At 37.8% G+C, this 20,588-nt stretch overlaps 1 protein-coding gene across 1 annotated transcript in view; it reads left to right on the top strand.

Annotated features, from left to right (window-relative positions):
• LOC110385712 (uncharacterized) overlaps positions 1–20,588 on the top strand; it is a 120,744-nt gene that overhangs the window by 53,237 nt on the left and 46,919 nt on the right. The window lies entirely within an intron of this gene.

The raw sequence follows: 20,588 nt of genomic DNA, 5'->3' as shown, positions 1-20,588 counted from the left end.
GGTAGACTGTGAGCTCGTCCACGTACCTAAGCAATAAAAAAACCTGCATGTCTGTAGTAATAAAAAAACACGTACAAAGTGAATATCTAAATTTTATTTATAGCTCTGTAATAATCGAAAGGATATTGCATCCGCACGGTCCAATATTTCTCGTCCTTGATCAGTCGTGTGGGAACTCGGATATAGGCCAGGGGATAAGGGCCCGTGACACGTGTCCGTACTACGCACTATTTTTTATTGTAAGCTTGCACTTAGGGCGCGATCTATACAATCTATTATGTTAAGATTTATTCCGTGCAAGTTGTCGCGGTCCAACAGTTGGGGAACCGCTGCATACGTTTGTTTATTTGACGACTTCTAACTGTACTTTGTTGCTTTTCTTTTTGTACTTATATTGAACAGTCTGCAGTCCACTGAATGCAAGCGTTCTTTTACTGTTGAAGCCGCAACGCATGTTGGATTTCCATCAAAAACACGGACGAAGTAAACAATTTCCTTTGTTGTCTCTATCGAACATTAGTATACATTATTATTATACCTTGAAAAAGAAAGATACAGATACTCAAAATAAGGTCGGCCACTTCACGTGAAGCGTTTAAGACGAAGGTTCGAGAACTGTTTCTCAGAGAGTTAGCAGAGTCATCTAATTGATAATATTTGTTTACATATGTTTTATATGTATATATTTATGTATATCTATATATTTATGTATATGTATTTATTTAAGTACGAGTGTTTGTACCTATAAATATTATGTATGTTATATATACACATATGTTTAAGTAATATCACCTTCACACTACAAATACCAAGCTTCATCTCTGCACTCCCCTAAGGTAGACTGTAAGAGAATGCCTATGGCATTAAGTCCGCCTTTATACTTTCCAGTATAAGAAGTTATAAATAAATAAATAAATTCTCGAACTAGACTACGTAACTATAGATCTGGTCCCGGTTCTGGCTGCACAGATGGATACTTGAGGTTTGAGAACCGTCTTTTGTACAATGCACATTTATATTGCGCAATATCGATCGTATTGAATATTCGGGATCGGGATTAAAATGCGAGGGGGTTTTCTATTGTATTTCTAATGTTGATGCCGTATAGAAATGTTCGTCAAAAATAAATGACAGCTGTTATTGCTTAATAATATCATTGAGATTTTGGTATCATGTCTCAATGTGCGGAGTCTCAGTTTGCGATATTTGTGGGGTCCAGCAATTCTAGGTAGTTCATAATAAGCATGAGCAGCATGATGCCTGAACATGATGCATGGGCGTTGTGAATGAGCATGATGCATGAATATGATGCCCGAAAATGATGCATGGGCGTTGTGAATGAGCATGATGCGTGAGCTTTGTGACCGAGCATGATGCATGAGAAAGATGCGTGAACATAGTGCACGAGCATGATGAACGATCATGATGTATGAGATGATCTCATAAAAATTTATCAAACTAGATGATCAAATGCGCGTCCTACTTTAAATACTTCTTTCATTCGTTCTCATCAATATTTTTCCGTTTAGAAATTGATTTGAAATTAATCTGCTACTCATAACCATTGAATTACAATAGATTTCAATCGCTTTGAAGTTCTGCTCTTACAAATCCTTGTCTAAACATTATATTGTTGATCAAACGTATTGCAATATATTTAGGTTAACTCTGATTTTTTACGAGTAATACTTCAAAATACATCGATATTATTTTATGTGGAATGTTTAAATTCAACTTTGATCGTAAAACACAAAGTTGAGCGTAAGATTATTTATCACATCCATTTCACAGTTCAAAGAATAATAAAAACTGTTTACCGACGCCATGTTTATTTGTGATTGAATTTATTATGGATCACACAGGATTGCCAGGAAATTAAATAATTGCACGAGTTGAATTTCGGAATTATTTTGCTGTGAATGCTGTCAAGATTTATTTCCGAAACGTCTTTGCAGATTTTTTTAATTCTAATACATCTTATCATGGTCTGTATCACCGTCTGTCAAAAGGCTTTCATAAGCCTTCAGTAATCAATAAATCATACTTTATAATAAACAAAGATTTTCAAATATCGGATAGCTTACGGCTAGATCTACACAGGTGTACTACATCGTGCATTTTAATCCATAAAAAAATATTTCAAGAAACATTTGAAACTGTGAGCCAAAATAGTATCCTTTGCTGACTCTTTGGTGTATAGTTTATTTTAAAGAGCAGAGTGTACACGAGAAATCGGCTCACATGATATAATGCGGCTAAAGGAGCTATAAGCTTTATAGACATTACGACGTGCACAGCGCTATAATGAGACCTTCAAAGTCTCAGTTGCATTGAAATGCTTGGTTGTTGTGTGGGAGTAATAGTCGGAACGCTGAAACCAATCGATTGAGCTCAAAATTCGTTCTACCACCAATAATCAAGATAAAAATTCGAGAGAGCAAACGAGAAAGGCTGAGAAAATAGGGCCGTGATCCCTTAACCGAATCTTAAGATGCATAACTGAACAGACCATTACCGTATAAGATCATCTAGCTTCTTTAGATGATTTGTATTGAAAAAGACACATTTTTATACATGCCTACAAAGTGTGCAAAATTCTAATTCTGGCAACATTATATTGAACAAGCTTTAGTTTATGGGAATATCGATGATGTCGATCCAATGTCACGTACCGAAAATATAGGTAACTTGTTTATACTGTAGTTTCTATTTCGTTTGGAATAGGTGATATTAGGGTTGAAACTAAGAAAGCAAAAATGTAGGTTAACTAATCCGATCAAGTATAATATACTTCCTTCTTTCACAGATAAAGTGCTGTGTATAATTTTAAGTTTGTGTTTAACTTGTTTCTCACAGTCCACTCGTTATTCAGTAGTCACTTCATCTCATTCAAATCAAAGGTTTATTGCTGCAAACTACTTTGAGAGTCACTTCACGGAAGCTTACAGCATAACACATTTTTTTTCTCTCCGTAAGCTGAGAGCCTTAAGAGGCTATTTCAGCGTAACCTTAACTAGTAGGTGAGCTCAAGGTGCTCAAACCTGACGAAGTTGCTAACACGAACCCTAGCAAGAGACGTGCTTCGCAGAATCTACCACCGGATCGGAAACGCGACCCGCTGAGAAGATCCGGCGAGAAACTCAGTTGGCTGTGTCTGTGGGTTAATTTACTCATCGAGCCCTTCGTCGCAAGCGACTGGTTCGACGAGGACGATGACCTGTGCTTGAGGTACCGAAAAGCACCGTTAGTGGATCGAGAGGATACGAAATGACGTGTTTGGGGCGACGTCGACTGCTTTCCATTCTGTCCGTAGGATCGGGAATATAGTTACCGGCGGCCACGATGAGAGGGTTCTCGTGTCGCCGCTTTGTCGAAGTGGAATCCCCAGCAAATGTCCTAATAGCAATCGTGTTGAGTTAGCTTACCATATCCTGCAGCTCTCGTGTCCATCAACTGCAGCTGTTCTGCATGGAGGACCATCATAGAAGGGATACTGATCTCTTATCGGGGGAATCACGACTCTCAGTGATGACGGAGACGATCCTAGAAAGAGATAGAGGCAAGAGTCATTGCTAAACTAACCACAACCGCGGTAACCATTATAAAAAATCGGTTGTCTGTAAAGTCGGTTTACTGACGATAGTTGAACGTGACAACGTCATAAGAAAATACGCCTCAGAGCGAGGTAACGCCGCATGAGTCATGTTTTTTCATGCGTGCAGCCGGCTCCATCGAATTATAAGACGTTGTCACGTCAAAAATTATGTAGAGACTATGTAGAGATAATTATGTAGAGAAATTAGAATTATGTAGAGAAAACAAAATATACCGTTGTTTTGAATTAAAACGAATTACGAAAAATAAGTAAAAACACAGAGAACGATCTCCCTTACACATGTTACATCAGGCTTCAGTTCAGCCCTCGTTTAAAAGCTCGCCTTAAATGGGTCAGAGCTTTATTGTGATTAATCAACGGTTTTTAATTGAGAATTATTATACGCTGTCTTATTAAGTGTTAACTATGATGTACGATTTGTTGTACACGGATTTTGTGGATGTAACTAACCGATGGGTTGAAGGACGATGTGTTTATTTATTATTTTCTTTATTGCTTTAACCGATGAAGGAATTCAGAGCCCACCCAGTGTTAAGCGCTGACCAGAGTCCATGGACAACGTAAATGGGCCAATGAGCTTGAGACAAGAGTTCTAAGTCTTTGCTCTATAGTATATCGGCTGCCCCACTCTTCAAACACGTCATTACGGATCCTCCCGATCCATTAACGGTGATTTTAGGTACCTCAAGCACCGGCCACCGTCCTCGCCGAACACGTTGCTTGTGACGAAGGGCACGACGAATAAATTAACCTATAAACACAGCCCACTGAGTTTCTCACCGGATCTTTTCAGTGGGTCGCGTTTCCAATTCGGTGGTATATTCTGCGAAGCACTACTCTTGCTAGGGCCAGTGTTAGGAACACCTCCGTCTTGAGCCTCGAGAGCTCACCTACACGCTAGGGTAAAGCTGATATAGCCTCTCAAGGCTATTAGCATAGGAAGGAAAAAAATCTCTTCAAACCGGAAGGCATTGCTGCTTCGCGACAGAAATAGTCTACAAGTCACAAGATGTCCTACCACCAGGAAATTCCAATACATTGGAAAAACCCTTAATTACACACTTCCTATTGTAAAAACTGAGACCTTAGAACTCATATCTCAAGGTGGGTGGCGGTGTTTACCTTGTAGGGTATTAGTAATATAGCTAGTATGGGCTCCGGTAACCACTTAACACGCCGTGAGCTCGTCCACCCACAATCATTATAAAGTTAAGCAAAATACATTTTTACTGGTGGTAGGACCTCTTGTGAGTCCGCGCGGGTGGGTACCACCACCCTGCTTATTTCTGCCGTTAAGCAGTAATGCGTTTCGGTTTGAAGGGTGGGGCAGCCGTTGTAACTATACTTGAGACCTTAAAACTTCTATCTCAAGGTGGGTGGCGCATTTACGTTGTGGATGTCTATGGGCTCCAGTAACCACTTAACACCAGGTGGGCTGTGAGCTCGTCCACCCAACTAAGCAATAAAAAAAATTAAAAAACATAATTAAAATGGCAAAATTACGTTCCAATTGTAACCTTTAAAATCTATTACCAACATAGGTATTCTAAATAATAACCGAAAATGATGCCAGACATTCGCAATTAAAATTTTCATCTCGCAATTTACAGCAATTTGTGCTGCCGCTTAAAGTCCATTTCTATTTTCATAATTACATGAAATATCCAAACAGTTTCCTTCAAATTTAGGAAGGACTCTCGTCCCTAATCTTGTTACTTCGTTAAACTAATTTGACTAAAAGTGTCAAGTACTTGCTTGTCAACGAAAACTGAAGGGTTACATGTTCATTGACGGTCATAGTTCAAAGTAAATTTGAATTAAATTTAATTCAAACATCTCTGTTCCCTAAATGAAAATACTCAAAGTTACACAAATATTTTGTTTAAGCCAATTCACGTTTCAAGTTTTATATCGACTCCTAATTGTGCCTAATGAGGTCTGTGGGATCTAAATTTATCAAAATAAGATTGCACAATGGGGTATGAGTTTGATTCTCACCACAATCTCATATTAATTCAAGTATCTTTGTTAAGACATTCGCTATCCTTGTCTAATTGTGTTAGTAGTTATTACCAACAGTGTCATCCGGCCGAATTTAGAATTCCCTTTTTTTTTTTTTATTGCTTAGGTATGTGGACGAGCTCACAGCCCTCCTGGTGTTAAGTGGCTACTGGAACCCATAGACATCCACAACGCAAATGCGCCACACACCTTGAGATATAAGTTCTAAGGTCTCAGTATAGTTACAACGGCTGCCCCACCCTTCAAACCGAAACGCATTACTGCTTCACGGCAGAAATAGACAGGGCGGTGGTACCTACCCGCGCGGACTCACAAGAGGTCCTACCACCATAATCCCTGTGTTATGGGTACCAGAGACTGATAAACATACTTATATATACAAACATACTTATATACTACTGGCCCACCAAGCCTGTCCAAGTTTGAGGAAATACATGTCATAGCGCTCAGGAAACACCGTGGAGGGTAGTTTATTCCAAAGCTGGTTCTCTGAAAACTCACTTTGGATGAGCGCACTGGTTGTAAGTAATATGGATAAGCTGCCCCTATGACGGGAGGCGTGTTGCTAGTAAAAACCTCCGATCCAGAGATTGGAGCAGTACTCCAAACGATTGGATCCTTCGACCTCTTGTTTCAAGGTATAATTCCGGCGCTCATTTTGTGACTGGAGTAGTACTCCAAACAATTGGATCCTTCGATCTCTTGTTTCAAAATAGTTCTTATTCCGACGCTCATGTTGTGATGCCTACATCATATATTGCCAGGTGAGTCTGAAACCCGTTGCGAGAAAAACAAGACCGCTTAGTTTTTAGATTATATTTTTTCTGTGAACGCGAATGCTATATTAGATTTGGCTCCACGCCCGTATGCTACTTCGCATCGAACTGCCTTACATTGTTCTCCGGTAGAAATATTTACGATTTAACACTAGCACTGAATTAACTGGAAACAAACGCACTATTTTCGTGGCGAGTGCATATAAACATGTGGAATATTGACGCGGAGCTTTTATGAGTCATTGTTTAATGTTTTTTAGCTTTATATAACGCAACAGATAAACATTAATAATTAAAAAGTTATACAATTCTTTTGCGTTAGCGATTTATAAGTAAGCACCGAGTGAGCCTAATTCACCTTTTTAAACAATAAAAAAAAGTTTATTTTAGTTGATAATACGAACCAGCATATTATTATGCATTTACGTGTATTTGTTTTTATTTATTTTTTTATTGCTTAGCTGTGTGGACGAGCTCACAGCCCACCTGGTGTTAAGTGGTTACTGGAGCCCATAGACATCTACAACGTAAATGCGCCACCCACCTTGAGACATAAGTTCTAAAGGTCTCAAGTATATTGTATACTATGAGGTGACGATGCCATGAGAGCATAGCATCTTATTATACTCTATGTCATTTGAGATCATAATAGAGGCGGCCCTACCTTTCAATCCGAAATGTATGACTCATTCCCGGCAGAAACAGACAGAATATTTTTTCTGACAGAAAGTTTTTATCAAATTATGTTAGTGCTTCAACCTGGATGTCGTTCGTGAGCACTTGTTACGTGCTTATTCAAAGATATCTGCTTTCTAGTTTCACCAGGACAGATAGGCGAATAAAGGCTTAGCCAGGAGGGAGGGTATTTGCTAACAGCTGCCCGAGTGCCTTTGGATGAGACCTAACAACTCAAGGGCAGGCACTTCGCGACTGAACTAACGGGTACATTACGTGTTCAATAATATAATAATGCGTTTAGGATGATGTTTTCACTGCCGTGCTTTTGTAGTGCATCCACAATGTTTGCGACATCTCACACCGATGACTTCTTTGCAATAATGCGGAAGAGAAGTACATCGTTATTGCGTCGAGTCAGAGACAATGGCAACAGTCTTCTGAAAATCATATCGAGCAAGATCGAGGGACTGCTGATTAATAGTCTTTGCAGCAAGCACTTAGAAGGAAAAAATAAATATTTTTTTTTATGATATAAAATGTATGTAATGATTACGCGGATGAATTAAATGCGGAGACATTTAAATGGTGTTTAGTTGTAAATTTAGAGTTTATATAGTTTAAGTTCACTGTTTGTCTTCCTAATAAAATAAAATAAATAAAATAAAATAAAATAAAATAAAATAAAATAAAATAAAATAAAATAGTTAAGTGTTAGATTTGTTAAGTTACTAATATAGATTATAATTCTTACTAACAAAATGTTATGATTTAAAAAAAAAACTCAAACAAAGTATAAATAAATCAATAAATTAGGCATGGTTCAATAGATCAGAGACTCTTCAAGTGACTTTTTTTTAGTCTCTGTTGTCAGTTGTTCTACGATGGTCTATTTCCTTGTGAACACGTATTGTGTGTTGTTGTATAATATTATTTATCGTTTTCGTTAATGTTACGTTCCGAATCCACCCGTGCAGGTTAACAATATATCCAACCACTAATAAAATAAGGTCGAATATTCATGAATCCAACTTATCTAGGTATTATATTGTTTTTTTTAATTATAATACAATGCATTCACTATATGACGTTCTTGTAAACTCCCACAATGCAACAAAACGATCTATGACTCAATTTCACACTTGTTACTTTTACGCGGGAGTAAAATCCGTGAAAGAGACGAAAACAAAATAGTTTTGTTCACGAATGATAAATGCGGTAAATAATTTAAATTTTAAGTATTAGAGTAATAAAAAATTATTAAAGTAATAAAATGTATTAGATTGTTAGAGAATTTTCAAATCAATTAAGAGTTAAGTAGTATTTTCGAAGTGCCTTGACGTTCATATTCGCAGTTCAAGTAAATTGGGTAACGTGAGAGATTTTTAGGCCTACTAGTAATCGTCCTACCGCCGGTCCGGCGTCCCGAGGGGGAGGGTGATGGGAGAGATGTGCTCCGCACTAAACGCTTCACTTTCCCCCCTTTGCCTTTTCATGGGTTCTGTCTCATGCGAGGTTCGGACGCGGGTTGTTGAGCGACAGGAGGTTTTAGTCAGTTCGACTCCGACATGCCCCGCCCTTCATCCCCAGGTGAGGGTGGAAGTCCGGCGATTTCCTACTGACCAAAAAAAAAAAAACTAGTAATCATCCTAGAATCCGGTTTTTAATAAAGATGTGTTTCAGACAAAATATTTTCAGTTGTGAGAGCCTTTGATTTTGGAAAAGAAATATTCTAGAGGATTTTTGTTTTATTTTTGTTTACTGTAGCTAGAAAATTTTCTACGTATTACACCTTAATTGTCTGCGGCCACGGATAATCCTACCGTCGGAAATAGTAAATTGAAAATAACAAAAGCTAGATTAAGCCGTAAAAGGAAAAGTGAAGAAAATACTTGTTATTCTTTCTTTATTTCTCCTTCCAACTATCGTTTGTCTGTTCCTGCTTATTATTTGAGTTACGGACACTAACAACACTAGTATTTCCTGCCCGTAACATTGTCCAATCTATCCCGTTTTTAATAATACTGCACAAGTGAACAAAATACCAATAAATTATATTAACAATTCACGCGTGACAATGAACGTATTTGCGTGAAAGTAATTATCAAAATTGTCAGATCAGACCGACTCAATGGTGCGGAAGTGACATATAAAGGGTGAAACTCATTTCACGGATAATTAAATTGATAAATACGTACCGTTAAGAACGTACCTACCCGGGAACGGAACGAACGACGCGCGATATAGATTAATTGTGACGGACGTCATTTGTTTGGGATTCAATTTGGGATGCGGTGTTTTAATAATTTAATTCGAGCGATATTTTTCACAATTTTTAAAAGAAACAATTCAATAGTAGCTAATGATGAAAATACGTTAAGATTCTGTAAGTGAAGGCAATATAAGCTAATCAGAATTCAATTAGAACGTATGCACTGGAGGTTGCGGTTTGCTTAGTTTTAGACTTAGTTTAGACTTAGGCATTTAAAGTTAACATTATTAGTTAATGTCATTATTATTAGGGAGTCCAACACTCATATAAATATTAGCTTATCCATTAAGTACATGTATTTTCCACATGGATACCAAGTTTCAAGCCAATCGGATGCACGGTTCAGTAGTTATAACGGAACATCCGTAAAAGCCACTGTAGATTTATATATTAGTATAGATTCGGGCTGTTTTAAATTAAGAATGCAAATAGCATGCAAAAATAAGCATTTTGTTCGCACAAGGAACGGAGCAGTTGGTTTGACAGCTGACGTATGGTATTAATGTTGCCAAATACAAATTTAACGTAACTCGAATACAATTTTAAATACATTCAACAAAATATTTTCAGAATAACACTAATTTCTTCAATAACGGTGAAAAAAACATTTCTAAGACATCGAATGTTGGCAAAAGAATAATTTTATTACTAAGGGCGAAAGTGTAATGTTTGTTCTAAACGCAAACAAGGTCGTTTGGGGGGACATTCAAAAATAACTTTAATCGTATAGTGTGATGGTATAAAATTATTCGTAGAATCCTTGAATACATTCTTTGAATTGGTCCCAACTGGTTTTGTCTACGTATGAAAACTTCATTTTGCTGAAAAAAAAACTTAAAATGTTATACAAACACACAAAGACAAAGCTGCATCTTATGTTTGTATGTTCGTTAGTCACTTTTGTATTTTAGTAGCTTATCATACTAAAGCATTTTTTGCCTCATAGTGGATCGCATGCTGGTCTACCCACACGGCAATAAAGAAAATGCTAAGAAAGTATAATGGAAAAGAAGTGAAAATCATGGCATTTATCCATTGTTAATGTGTGTCGTGGGCGTCACAGTGTGACTGCACACTTTGATATTTAAGGACGTTAACCACTTTATACAAGATTGACTGTGAATTAACTTCTATGCAAACAAAAAAATACGGGATTTTTTATCCAAACTGAATAATAGCGTTTCGCCTTAACTTTGTTGCCTCGACCGAGTTTTGTCTCTAGTGAGGTTCAGACGCGTCTTTCCATTAACAGGAAGCTTTAGTTCGATTACCTCCAACTTACCCCGCTCACCGCCCTGAATACGTGAGAAAAAGCTCTGCGATATCATTCTATAACCTTTAAATCCCCAAATTAGATCCATAATAGCGCTATTATTTTCCAAATGTTTCTTTTGCACTAGTCGGAAATGGTGACAAAAATAAAAACTTTAATTATTATAAATATGCTATCTGTACAGTTTGTCTTGTTTTTCAATTTAGTTCCAAATTCAAAAGTTAAATGGGAGCTCTTCATTACGTGTTTAACGTGCTTCGTAGACCCGACGTATGTTATCTCATATTCTGTCCACAGGAGAACTAAGAAAAACACAATTTGAACTATATGTACTTCTACTGTACTAATGTACTGCTAAATCAAGCCGAACGTTTTGGCTTGAACTGCTGAAGCTAGCTATTCCTCTGGCCGCAGCAACAAGCCACAAATCGCCTAGAGGTCATAATGAAAGAACCTTCAAAAGTTCCCAACAAGGTTTCATTAAACATTATGTTCAAGCTAAGCTACGTTATCCGCGTAGCTCTTTGTCTTATTTTCCAGTCTAGTTGCAATTTATGAATTAATTAAAACATTCACAGAACTTGATTAAGTTCTAATGAAGACACGTTCTCCAACTACTGGCTCGCCTTTCAAAGTTTCGTGCCGTGGAAACTGCAGTGCAACTGGAGAAATTTATTGAACTAAAGTTGCCCGGATTTATTTCCTCTTATTGCCGGGTCATAAAACCCCAACGCCCCGTTTCTTATGAAATCATAATATACTTGACTGTACCAATTTGTGGATTGGGTACGACTTAGTAATTGGTTAGGCGATGAATGTTGATTGCAGTAGGTACTTGAGATTGGCCCGACGCCAAACTGGCAGTTCGGTCGTGTCAACCGCGATTACGAGGTCACATGAAACTGTTATTGTGGGTGGGCATATACAAAATAAACCATAACATTAGCTATTATGGATGTGAGTAAGGATTTAGTACGTAAGTCCGGTTGATTGTGGCAGACCTTGACTGAAAATATAACGTGTTTCATTCTGTACGACAAATTTAAAGGGGGCGAAATCGCGAGGCAAGTCTAACGCATATATAATTCATTTATTTATTTGGAAAACTAACAGTAAATACATGCAGATAGCATATTAACGATAGTTAAATAAAAACCAAACGAGTTTTCGCCATTAACACGACGCTTCAGTAAAATAATTTAAGTTATTGACTTAAAATTTACAAAAACGTAATATACCTACTATTACTGCGACGGACCTAACTAACCCAATAAATAAATTCTAAAATTACATTTCTATTTTTTGTTTATGGTCTTTTTTCTACCTCTTCGCCGGTAGCCTAAGGGACTCTATTCAAATTATCGTGAAGGTCGAATGATAAATAAAAGATAACACGGTGATTTATCGGTGCGATAACACAGCCTGCAACTGTTTTATTCATCTAATGAATATCTTCCACCTTAGGTCTGAAGAGAATTTAACCCTACATTGCATTAATGATTCTCTTTGTTTATTTACTGCTGCGGTCCTGATATTGGGTGCTTCATTGGCATAATTCCAAAATTTTTTTCGATAGCCAAACACTTATATTGTGGCGATAAGTATCGATAACTAAATGACCCATTCACCATGAAGTTTCAAAGTTATCTCCTTATAATGATTAGATAAAGGCTTTTGCATAATATTCGTCCATTTTTAACGACAGTTTGGATTATATGAAGCGATTTAAGAGAAGCTATTACGTTACTTACTGATATTTATGACGCTCGATAATATTTCCACTTACTTACTCTAGCGATAAGTACATGGATACAGTTATGAATAACAATATTTTATATCGTTTTTATGGCCTATGTAGGTAGGTAGGTAGGCAGCGGCTTGGCTCTGCCCTTGGCATTGCTGACGTCTACGAGCGACGGTGACCACTTACCATCAGGTGGGCCGTATGCTCGTCTGCCTACAAAGGCAATAAAAAAAAATACTAGGTAGCATACGGGACACAAACAGGTCTTTGTCTGCCACGGAGTATTTTAATGTGTTTTTACCTCATATATAGATGCATCGATTTTTTTGCTTTTCTTACCTATGCTGGTAGCCTTCAGAGGCTATGCCAGTGTAACCTAACGAGTAGTTGAGCTTACGGGGCTCAAACCTGACCATGTTGCTAACACTAAGCCTAGCAAGAGCAGTGCTTTGTACAATCTACCACCGGATCGGAAACGCGACCCACTGGGAAGATCAGACGAGAAACTCAGTGGACTGTGTCTATGGGTTAATTTGCTCGCCCTTCGTCGTAAGCGACGGGTTCGACGAGAATGGTGACCGGCGCTTGAAATACCTAAAAGCACCGTTACTGGATCGGGAGGATCCGAAATGACGTGATTAAGATGACGTCGACTGTTTACCATTTGGTCCGCAGGATCGGGAATGTAGCTACCGGTGGGCACGGTGAGAGGGTTCTCTGGTCGTGCCGTTTCTTCGAAATGGCGTCGATTTTAATGATTCTTTCTTTATTTGAAAGCTAGTGCTTCTTGTGTGGTCCCATTTACAATTCTGTCAAGGTCTGACCAGTGGTTTTTTAATTATCCTTGATATTAAATTATGATTTGCGTAATTACTGGTGGTAGGGCGTTTAGTGAGTCCGCACGGGTAAGTATCTATTTCTACTCTGAAGTAGTAGGTAATGCGTTTCGGATTGAAGGGTGGGGCAGCCGGTGTGCTGTAAAACTGAGACTTTAGAACTTATGTCTCAAGATGGATAGCGGTATTTACATTGTTAATGTCTATGTCTATAGGCTGCGATAACCATTTAACATGAGGAGAGTCGTGAGCTCGACCCCTCAACTAAGCAAAAAAAATGTTTATGACATTGACAGCATTGATTATATTCTCATTTCATTTTATTGAGATCGGTTTTCTTTTTTTAATTTTTTTTGTAAGTATGTTCGTGATGTACTTCCTTTGTTTTACGAGTTACATGACGCGTAATTCAAGTAGTTCACTACTTTTTGACATTCAATTTGGCGTAGTATTTTTCCCATATTGTTTTCCAGTAAACTATAAGCAAACATTTTCTATTGTATTTATTTATTCATACGAAGAATCGCATGCATTTCCGTCATTACTTAGATTCGGTCAGCAAGCTCCGAGGTCGGACTGATAAGCTGGCCACATGTCACCCGGCTACGAGCTGTTCCAACTTTTACGAGACAAGGTTTCGTGATAGCGGGAACTTTAATCGGTAGTATGCTTATTGTGATTTGTGATTGTGGTGTCTTATTGCTTATTGTGATCTCCATTTTTTTTCTATGGGGCTGAGACTTGGACCCTAAGATTTGAAATATTGCGGATCCCGTGAACTGCATATAGGACTAACGCATTAATACCCTTGAAACTCGAAATTAAAACAAGGCTTTGTAGCATTTGCCTCGAGCGAATCCTACAGTATATCGGACACATTGTCAGGAAAGATGGAGACAATTTTGAAAAACTGGTGATTATCGCAGGAGAAAGATCGTGAGGGCGCAGTCGAATTCGTTGATCTGACCGCACCTCACCCGATTCAATGGTTACGATGCTCTCAGACTAGCCGAAGACAGGACGAAATAGCACAACATCGTGACGACGGAACTCATGGATGGAGGTGGTCAAGACACTCATACATGAGAAATGCGTCTAAAGGAGTAAGCATATGTTTTTTTTATTTTTTTATTGCTTAAATGGGTGAACGAGCTCACGACCCACCTGGTGTTAAGTGGTTACTGGAGCTCATAGACATCTACAGCGCTAATGCCGACACCCACCTTGAGATATAAGTTCTAAGGTTTGGTATAGTTACAACGGCTGCCCCACACTTCAAACCGAAATGCATTACTGCTTCACGGCAGATATAGGCAGGGTGGTGGTACCTACCCGTGCGGATTCAAAAGGTCCTATCACCTTAGAACTTATTCTAAGATCTCAGTATAGTTACAATACGATATACGTATCTCAAGGTGGGTGGCGCATTTACGTAGATGTCTATGGGCTCCAGTAACCACTTAACACCAGATGGGCTGTGAGCTCGTCCACCCATCTAAGAAATTAAAAAAATCTAAAAAAAGGTGACTGTAACACAAGTTTTCTATTTCGAAAACAAAATCGCTCTCTGGAAGACTGTTGCTTTATGCAAGTGGCTTACAGCGCCGGTTTGACCCACATACGCTAAGTTATTCTGCATGGCCTTATTCCGAAAGAGAAATAATATTTGCACGATATTTCCTGAAACAGTTGTTTAATTAAAAAATATATTTTTTTACTAAGTAAATACATATTTGCTTTTTTTCTTTAATTCCTTTTTATTTCATATGAATACATAGACATGACTTAATTGCCGCTACCCACCTTGAGAATTGAGGTCTAACTCTCAATTACAATTAATACACCGGTGGTCCCACCCTTCAAGGGGAACGTATTAATACATCGCGGCATTAATAAGAGTAATAGCAAATGCCAGTGCGAATTTTTTTAAAAGTAGTTTTTTATTTAAATAAAATTCCTGTCCCTCTGGTCTCTCTAAACATAACTTGAAAAGGTGAGCTGTTTGGATTGAATACACACATACACATATACTCTACGCGTGTCATATACGATACTCTTATTTGCTGAGTAGTCCGCTGAGTTTCTCGCCGGATCTTCTCAGTGAGTCGCGATTCCGATCCGGCGGTAGATTCAGCGAAGCACTGCTCTTGCTAGAGATAGTATTAGCAATAGCCTTTTAGGCTACTAGCAAATAGGAAGAGGAAAAAACACCTCGAACACAATTCCACAGTATTCTCGCGCTGTTTGATTGCATGTGCACGGGGGTTTCATCCGTAATAAACAGACGTAAACAACTCACTGAGCATTCGTTCTATTATCATTTTTACTGATTAATGTGGGAATCTTAAAGGATAATCACTCTGTTGCGTAATAAATTTAAAATGTACATTTGAAATTATCCTTTAAATCCTCCCTTTTAAGCTCACGAGAAATTCGAGGATTAAGAAGTTAAAATAAATCTTGAAGATTATTTAACGACGGGCCGTAATCCTAAACTGAAAAAATATAGCACATTCGTGTAGTTCTGATTTTTTTTATGTTTACCATTAATACTTTTAAACAGTAGGATCCAGTGTACATTGAAAAATGCTATAAAAATAATTAGGGGTTAAATACAGAAGACTAAGAGAACATAAACTATCGTTTTTATTTTCAATGATTTCCTCCCTATGAACAGGTGTAGGTAGTTTTAGCAAATTCTCTTAGTTTGAGCCCGTGAGCTCACCTACCCGTCCGGGGGTAGCTGTAATAGCCCCCTAGGCAACCAGCGAATAGATAAGGTTAAAAACTTGACTAATCTTTAACTAGCTTTAAACTTGACTAAAACTAATACTAGTTGTAGTAGGTACAACTAGCTACACCTGTTATTTTACGTATTCCATTTGAAAAAAGTTAAAATTTTTTTCGGCTCTGTCGCGAGTTTTGTTTTATTTTTAATTTTTTTATTGCTTAGATGGGTGGACGAGCTCACAGCCCACCTGGTGTTAAGTGGTTACTGGAGCTCATAGACATCTACAAAGTATATGCGCCACACACCTTGAGCTATAAGTTCTAAGGTCTCAAATATAGTTACAATGGCCCCACCCTTCAAACCAAAACGCATTACTGCTTTACGGCAGAAATAGGCGGGGTGGTGGCACCTGTACTCATAAGTGGTTTTAACACCAGTAAAATGTGTAGGCGCTGGGTCTCCTCTATGGATCCCCAAACTGCTAGTCATAGAGGGCAATGAAATGACAACGATCGACACGATTGAGAAATGAGGTACTTTGGATGTGCGAAGGCCGGTCACGCTAGGAGCCGTCAGGAAGTGTCGAGACGTGCTGCCGGCGAGGAACCAACGCTACGTACCCAAGGCGACGTACCGGCGGCCACCTTGTCAAATACACGCCAAACAACAATGTTAATAACGACAATGACTAATAGAAGATGTTATGTGACAGTTTTTTTTTATAGATCCTCCCTATCCTCGCGTTGTTTTCCTCATTACTGAGGGTCGTGACTCCCCCGCTGAATCAGTTTCTCCCGTACGATTTCCCTCCATCTGATGATTTATAGATAAATACTCTAAAATACTGAATAGACTGACTCTAAGGATTACGGAATAACTTGAAGTCGCCTTCATTTTTTTTTTTTTTTGAATTGGAGAAACCAGCTTCGTATATTAATATATTATAATGGTTATCGGGGCCAAAGTCAGCGCTTGCAAAGTCACACAAAAGCCTTTATTAGTTTATAAATTGAAATAAATATTAGGTAAACTTTTATGCATCCATAAAATCAACGATTTATTAACATATATACCGTAAGAAATGATTAGAGAAAAAGTTCTTTTGGAATGGGGGAATAAATCTGTCAACGTTGTACAATTTCGGTTTCAATATGAAGTCGGTTCTTAATTCGTCTCCTAGAACTACGTTCATAGACACGAATGTTAGGTTACATTAAATTATTCTGATTGAATTGTCGTTTTATTAATAAACTAGCAACCCGCCCTCGCTGCGCTTCGGAAACTGTGATTTATTATTGATTTCTCCACTATTTAATGGATGTTATTTATACGTATAAACCTTCCTCTTCAATCACTTTATCTACTATTAAAAAGAAACCGCATCAAAATCCGTTGCGTAGTTTTAAAGATTTAAGCATACATAGGGATATAGGGACAGAGAAAGCGACTTTGTTTTATACTATGTAGTGATAACACAACGCAATAATAATTCAGACCTAATATTTACTTCTTTTTGTCGTATTGCGTACCTTTTTGAATCCAAATTATTACGGTATAAAGTGCAATATAGGGCGCGGAGCTCAATGCTTACGAAGTTATTACGATTTGCATAATCGATCGAGTGTGTGATCGACTTTGAATTTCCGAATGATCGAAGCCAGGTGCTGCTGTCATCGCCTGTGCGAGTCGCACGAGGGTGGGCAGATGTTATCGAAAATGTTTGTATAGTAAATTATTAGCATAGGTTTAATAACTACAATAAGTACAAAATCGTGTATCTCTGTCGTATCATAATATGAACTATGAAGATATCGGATAGTGTTGTGCTGTTTCTGTATCGATGACATAAAAAAGTTTTGGTTTGTATACATTAAAGTTTATTTATTTATTTTATTTATTTAATACATTTTGTACCCACAGATGTTAGAAGAAACACGACAATAAGGATACAGAGTACAAGGGCACTACTTATTTCATGTTGAAATCTCTTCCAGTAGGCCCGCAGATGGAAAGAAGAATTAGGAACATAAACCTAGTACATACAGTAAACATTACATATAATAATATAAACATATTACAAGATACAAAACAATACATATACACATACATATACTTAATTTATATTATAATAAATTATAGAAATATATATGCTTAATTTAATATGGTAAGGATAAATAGTGTTCATTGACAGATTTCTTGAACGCTGCTATGGTTTTGCACGCTCGTATGCTTGGAGGGAGGAAATTCCAAAGTATAACTACTTGTACAGAAAATGATTTTGCGTAAGCATGTGTTTTATGAACAGGGCATTTGAGGAGACTTTTAATGTGTGTTCTACAAGGAGCAAGAGAGGGACGGGCATAGGTAAAGCGATCACATAAATATTTCGGGTAGATAAGATTAGGATTTTTTAATTTTTACGTTTAAATTTCAATGGAATTAATTTGCGACAGTACTTAGGACACTATTATTTATGTGTCTTACATTTGACAGCCAGTGCACATGGCCGGTAACGCTAAAGCATTTGTTTGTGTAATTGGAGCAAGAAAAAAAAAGTACTTCACGGATCAAAGTCAGCCATCGCTAAGATTGATGTACTGATATATTAAAAGCCAAACCGCACTTGATCATTAATCAAAAACACTTAGAAGCCGTTCAAAAAGTCATTTCCTTATTTGGAATGATGGACGCAATGTGGCTCGTGCAATATATTGTGCGGCCATTAATCCCGATATATTTGCAGCGAAGCGTAGGTTCCCTTCACAGGACGTATTTTTAATGTTAACTTCAAAGTTTTTATTATTGGCGCAGACTGGTCGTTCGGCTTATCTAATGCTATGTAGTCTTTAGGGATCTTGGGAAATTGTAGTATTCCGCAATTCAAAACTATGTTTTCTTTAAATTGGTGGGAATTTTCGTTAAAAATTACATATTCACGATTGACTTCCACGGTCAAGGAATAACATCGTGCAATAAAAATCATACCCACGTTGCGTAATTACTGGTGGTAGAGCGCCATGTGAGCCCGCACGGGTGAGTGGTGTCACTCTGCCTATTTCCGTCATAAGGCAGTAATGCGCTTCCGTTTGAAGGGTGGGGTAGCCGTAAACAATTGAGACTTAGAACTAATATCTCAAGATGGGCGGGGACATTGACCGTTGATAAGTTCAGGTGGCCACCAGGTAGGCCGAGGGCTCGTCCAAACATCTTAGCAATAAAATAAATAAAAAGTACGCTCTGTAATTGTGCATATAAAATTGAACTGGCTCACTCAACTAAGGAAGTGTCGTTTTGTTTATTAGTGACTTTTACACGGGGCTCGGTTGATTAAGGAATTTCTTCAATAAATTAGGAAAAATATATTCAGAATATGTATGAAATAAATATACCCCATTCTCGTTAGTTTCGTGGCCACACAACAACGTTAGCATCGGTCTAAGGGCGAAGGTGGAAATTAAGCGATGCTATCTTTTATGTGGTATGTAATTTGTTTGAATATAACTTTTAACTGACGATTACCGTTTGCATCGACCACCGAGCGGACGATTCGGGCACCGTGACTTGCTTTTACGTTCAGAAATTAGTGTATTACTATTTAAAAGTATACGCAATAAAACTGTATTATCCAATCGTTTAAGAAGAGGTAACTATGATATTGTTACGCGCTGGGGTTCGGGATAAATAAAAATTCTACCGGAGTACAACAAGTTAAAAATGTATTCATTACTTAGAACACTTAAAACACTTCACAAACACTTGAAAACTCTCAATTCGCTTCTTCCGCTTCGCTTCAGGTGATCCGTTCGCTGTTTCGCTTCGAGTAGTTCAGATTACTGACTGATTGCGTGCCATCTCTGCAACGCTTTTATAGCCGATACCACATCCCTAGATTTATCGAGAACATTCCACACATTTATAGTATTGTGTTTCCGCTATCTGACAATAGATGGCGTTATACTTCTCGAGCGTTCTAGGTGCTACTAGATCCTTCGATATTCTTTCAAATATTCGGCGATAGATGGCGTTACTCTTACCGGCGTAACAGTATTTTGAAACTATAGTTTGTGCCACATGCTCACAGCTCACTTCTTTTAAGTCTTCTCGTACTCATTTGTTTGTAGTCTATTAGAGATGCTCAGTAAAGCTAATTGAGTGGGATACCGATCTCTTACGGTAGGTTTTATCACAATCGACTTCTTTATTTTAATTTTTTCATATAGCAAGATCGTGGTGCAGTCTTTCACCAGTGACATACCTAGGCCCGTTTTTTAATTAAATCTTTTCTAAAATTCAATATTAGACTTTGAAGCGGTAACTCACTATTGAATGTCATAGGCCGAAATGAACTCAATAACAATTTGGCTATACCAAACGTTCGTTTTCAACTGAAAGATGAGACTTTATATTCAGAAGGCAATTTACGTATTTACTGCTGCATAGGAACATACTAATTTTACATGTTCGATTTTTATGATTTTATTCCTTCGTCGGATGTAATTCGAGTGATGCTCTGACGTTGTATCTGCCTACGAAATTCAAACACCAGCAAAGTGGCATCGCTCGATACAAGTACGTCGGGTGTCTTATCCTTCAGAGGATAAGACTATTGACATAAAGCATACAATGAAAAACCAATTGATCCA

The sequence above is a fragment of the Bombyx mori genome, chromosome 4, assembly GCF_030269925.1.
Source record: "Bombyx mori chromosome 4, ASM3026992v2".
Classification (NCBI taxonomy): Eukaryota; Metazoa; Arthropoda; class Insecta; order Lepidoptera; family Bombycidae; genus Bombyx; species Bombyx mori.
This window is presented reverse-complemented; position numbering and strand designations above follow the sequence as displayed.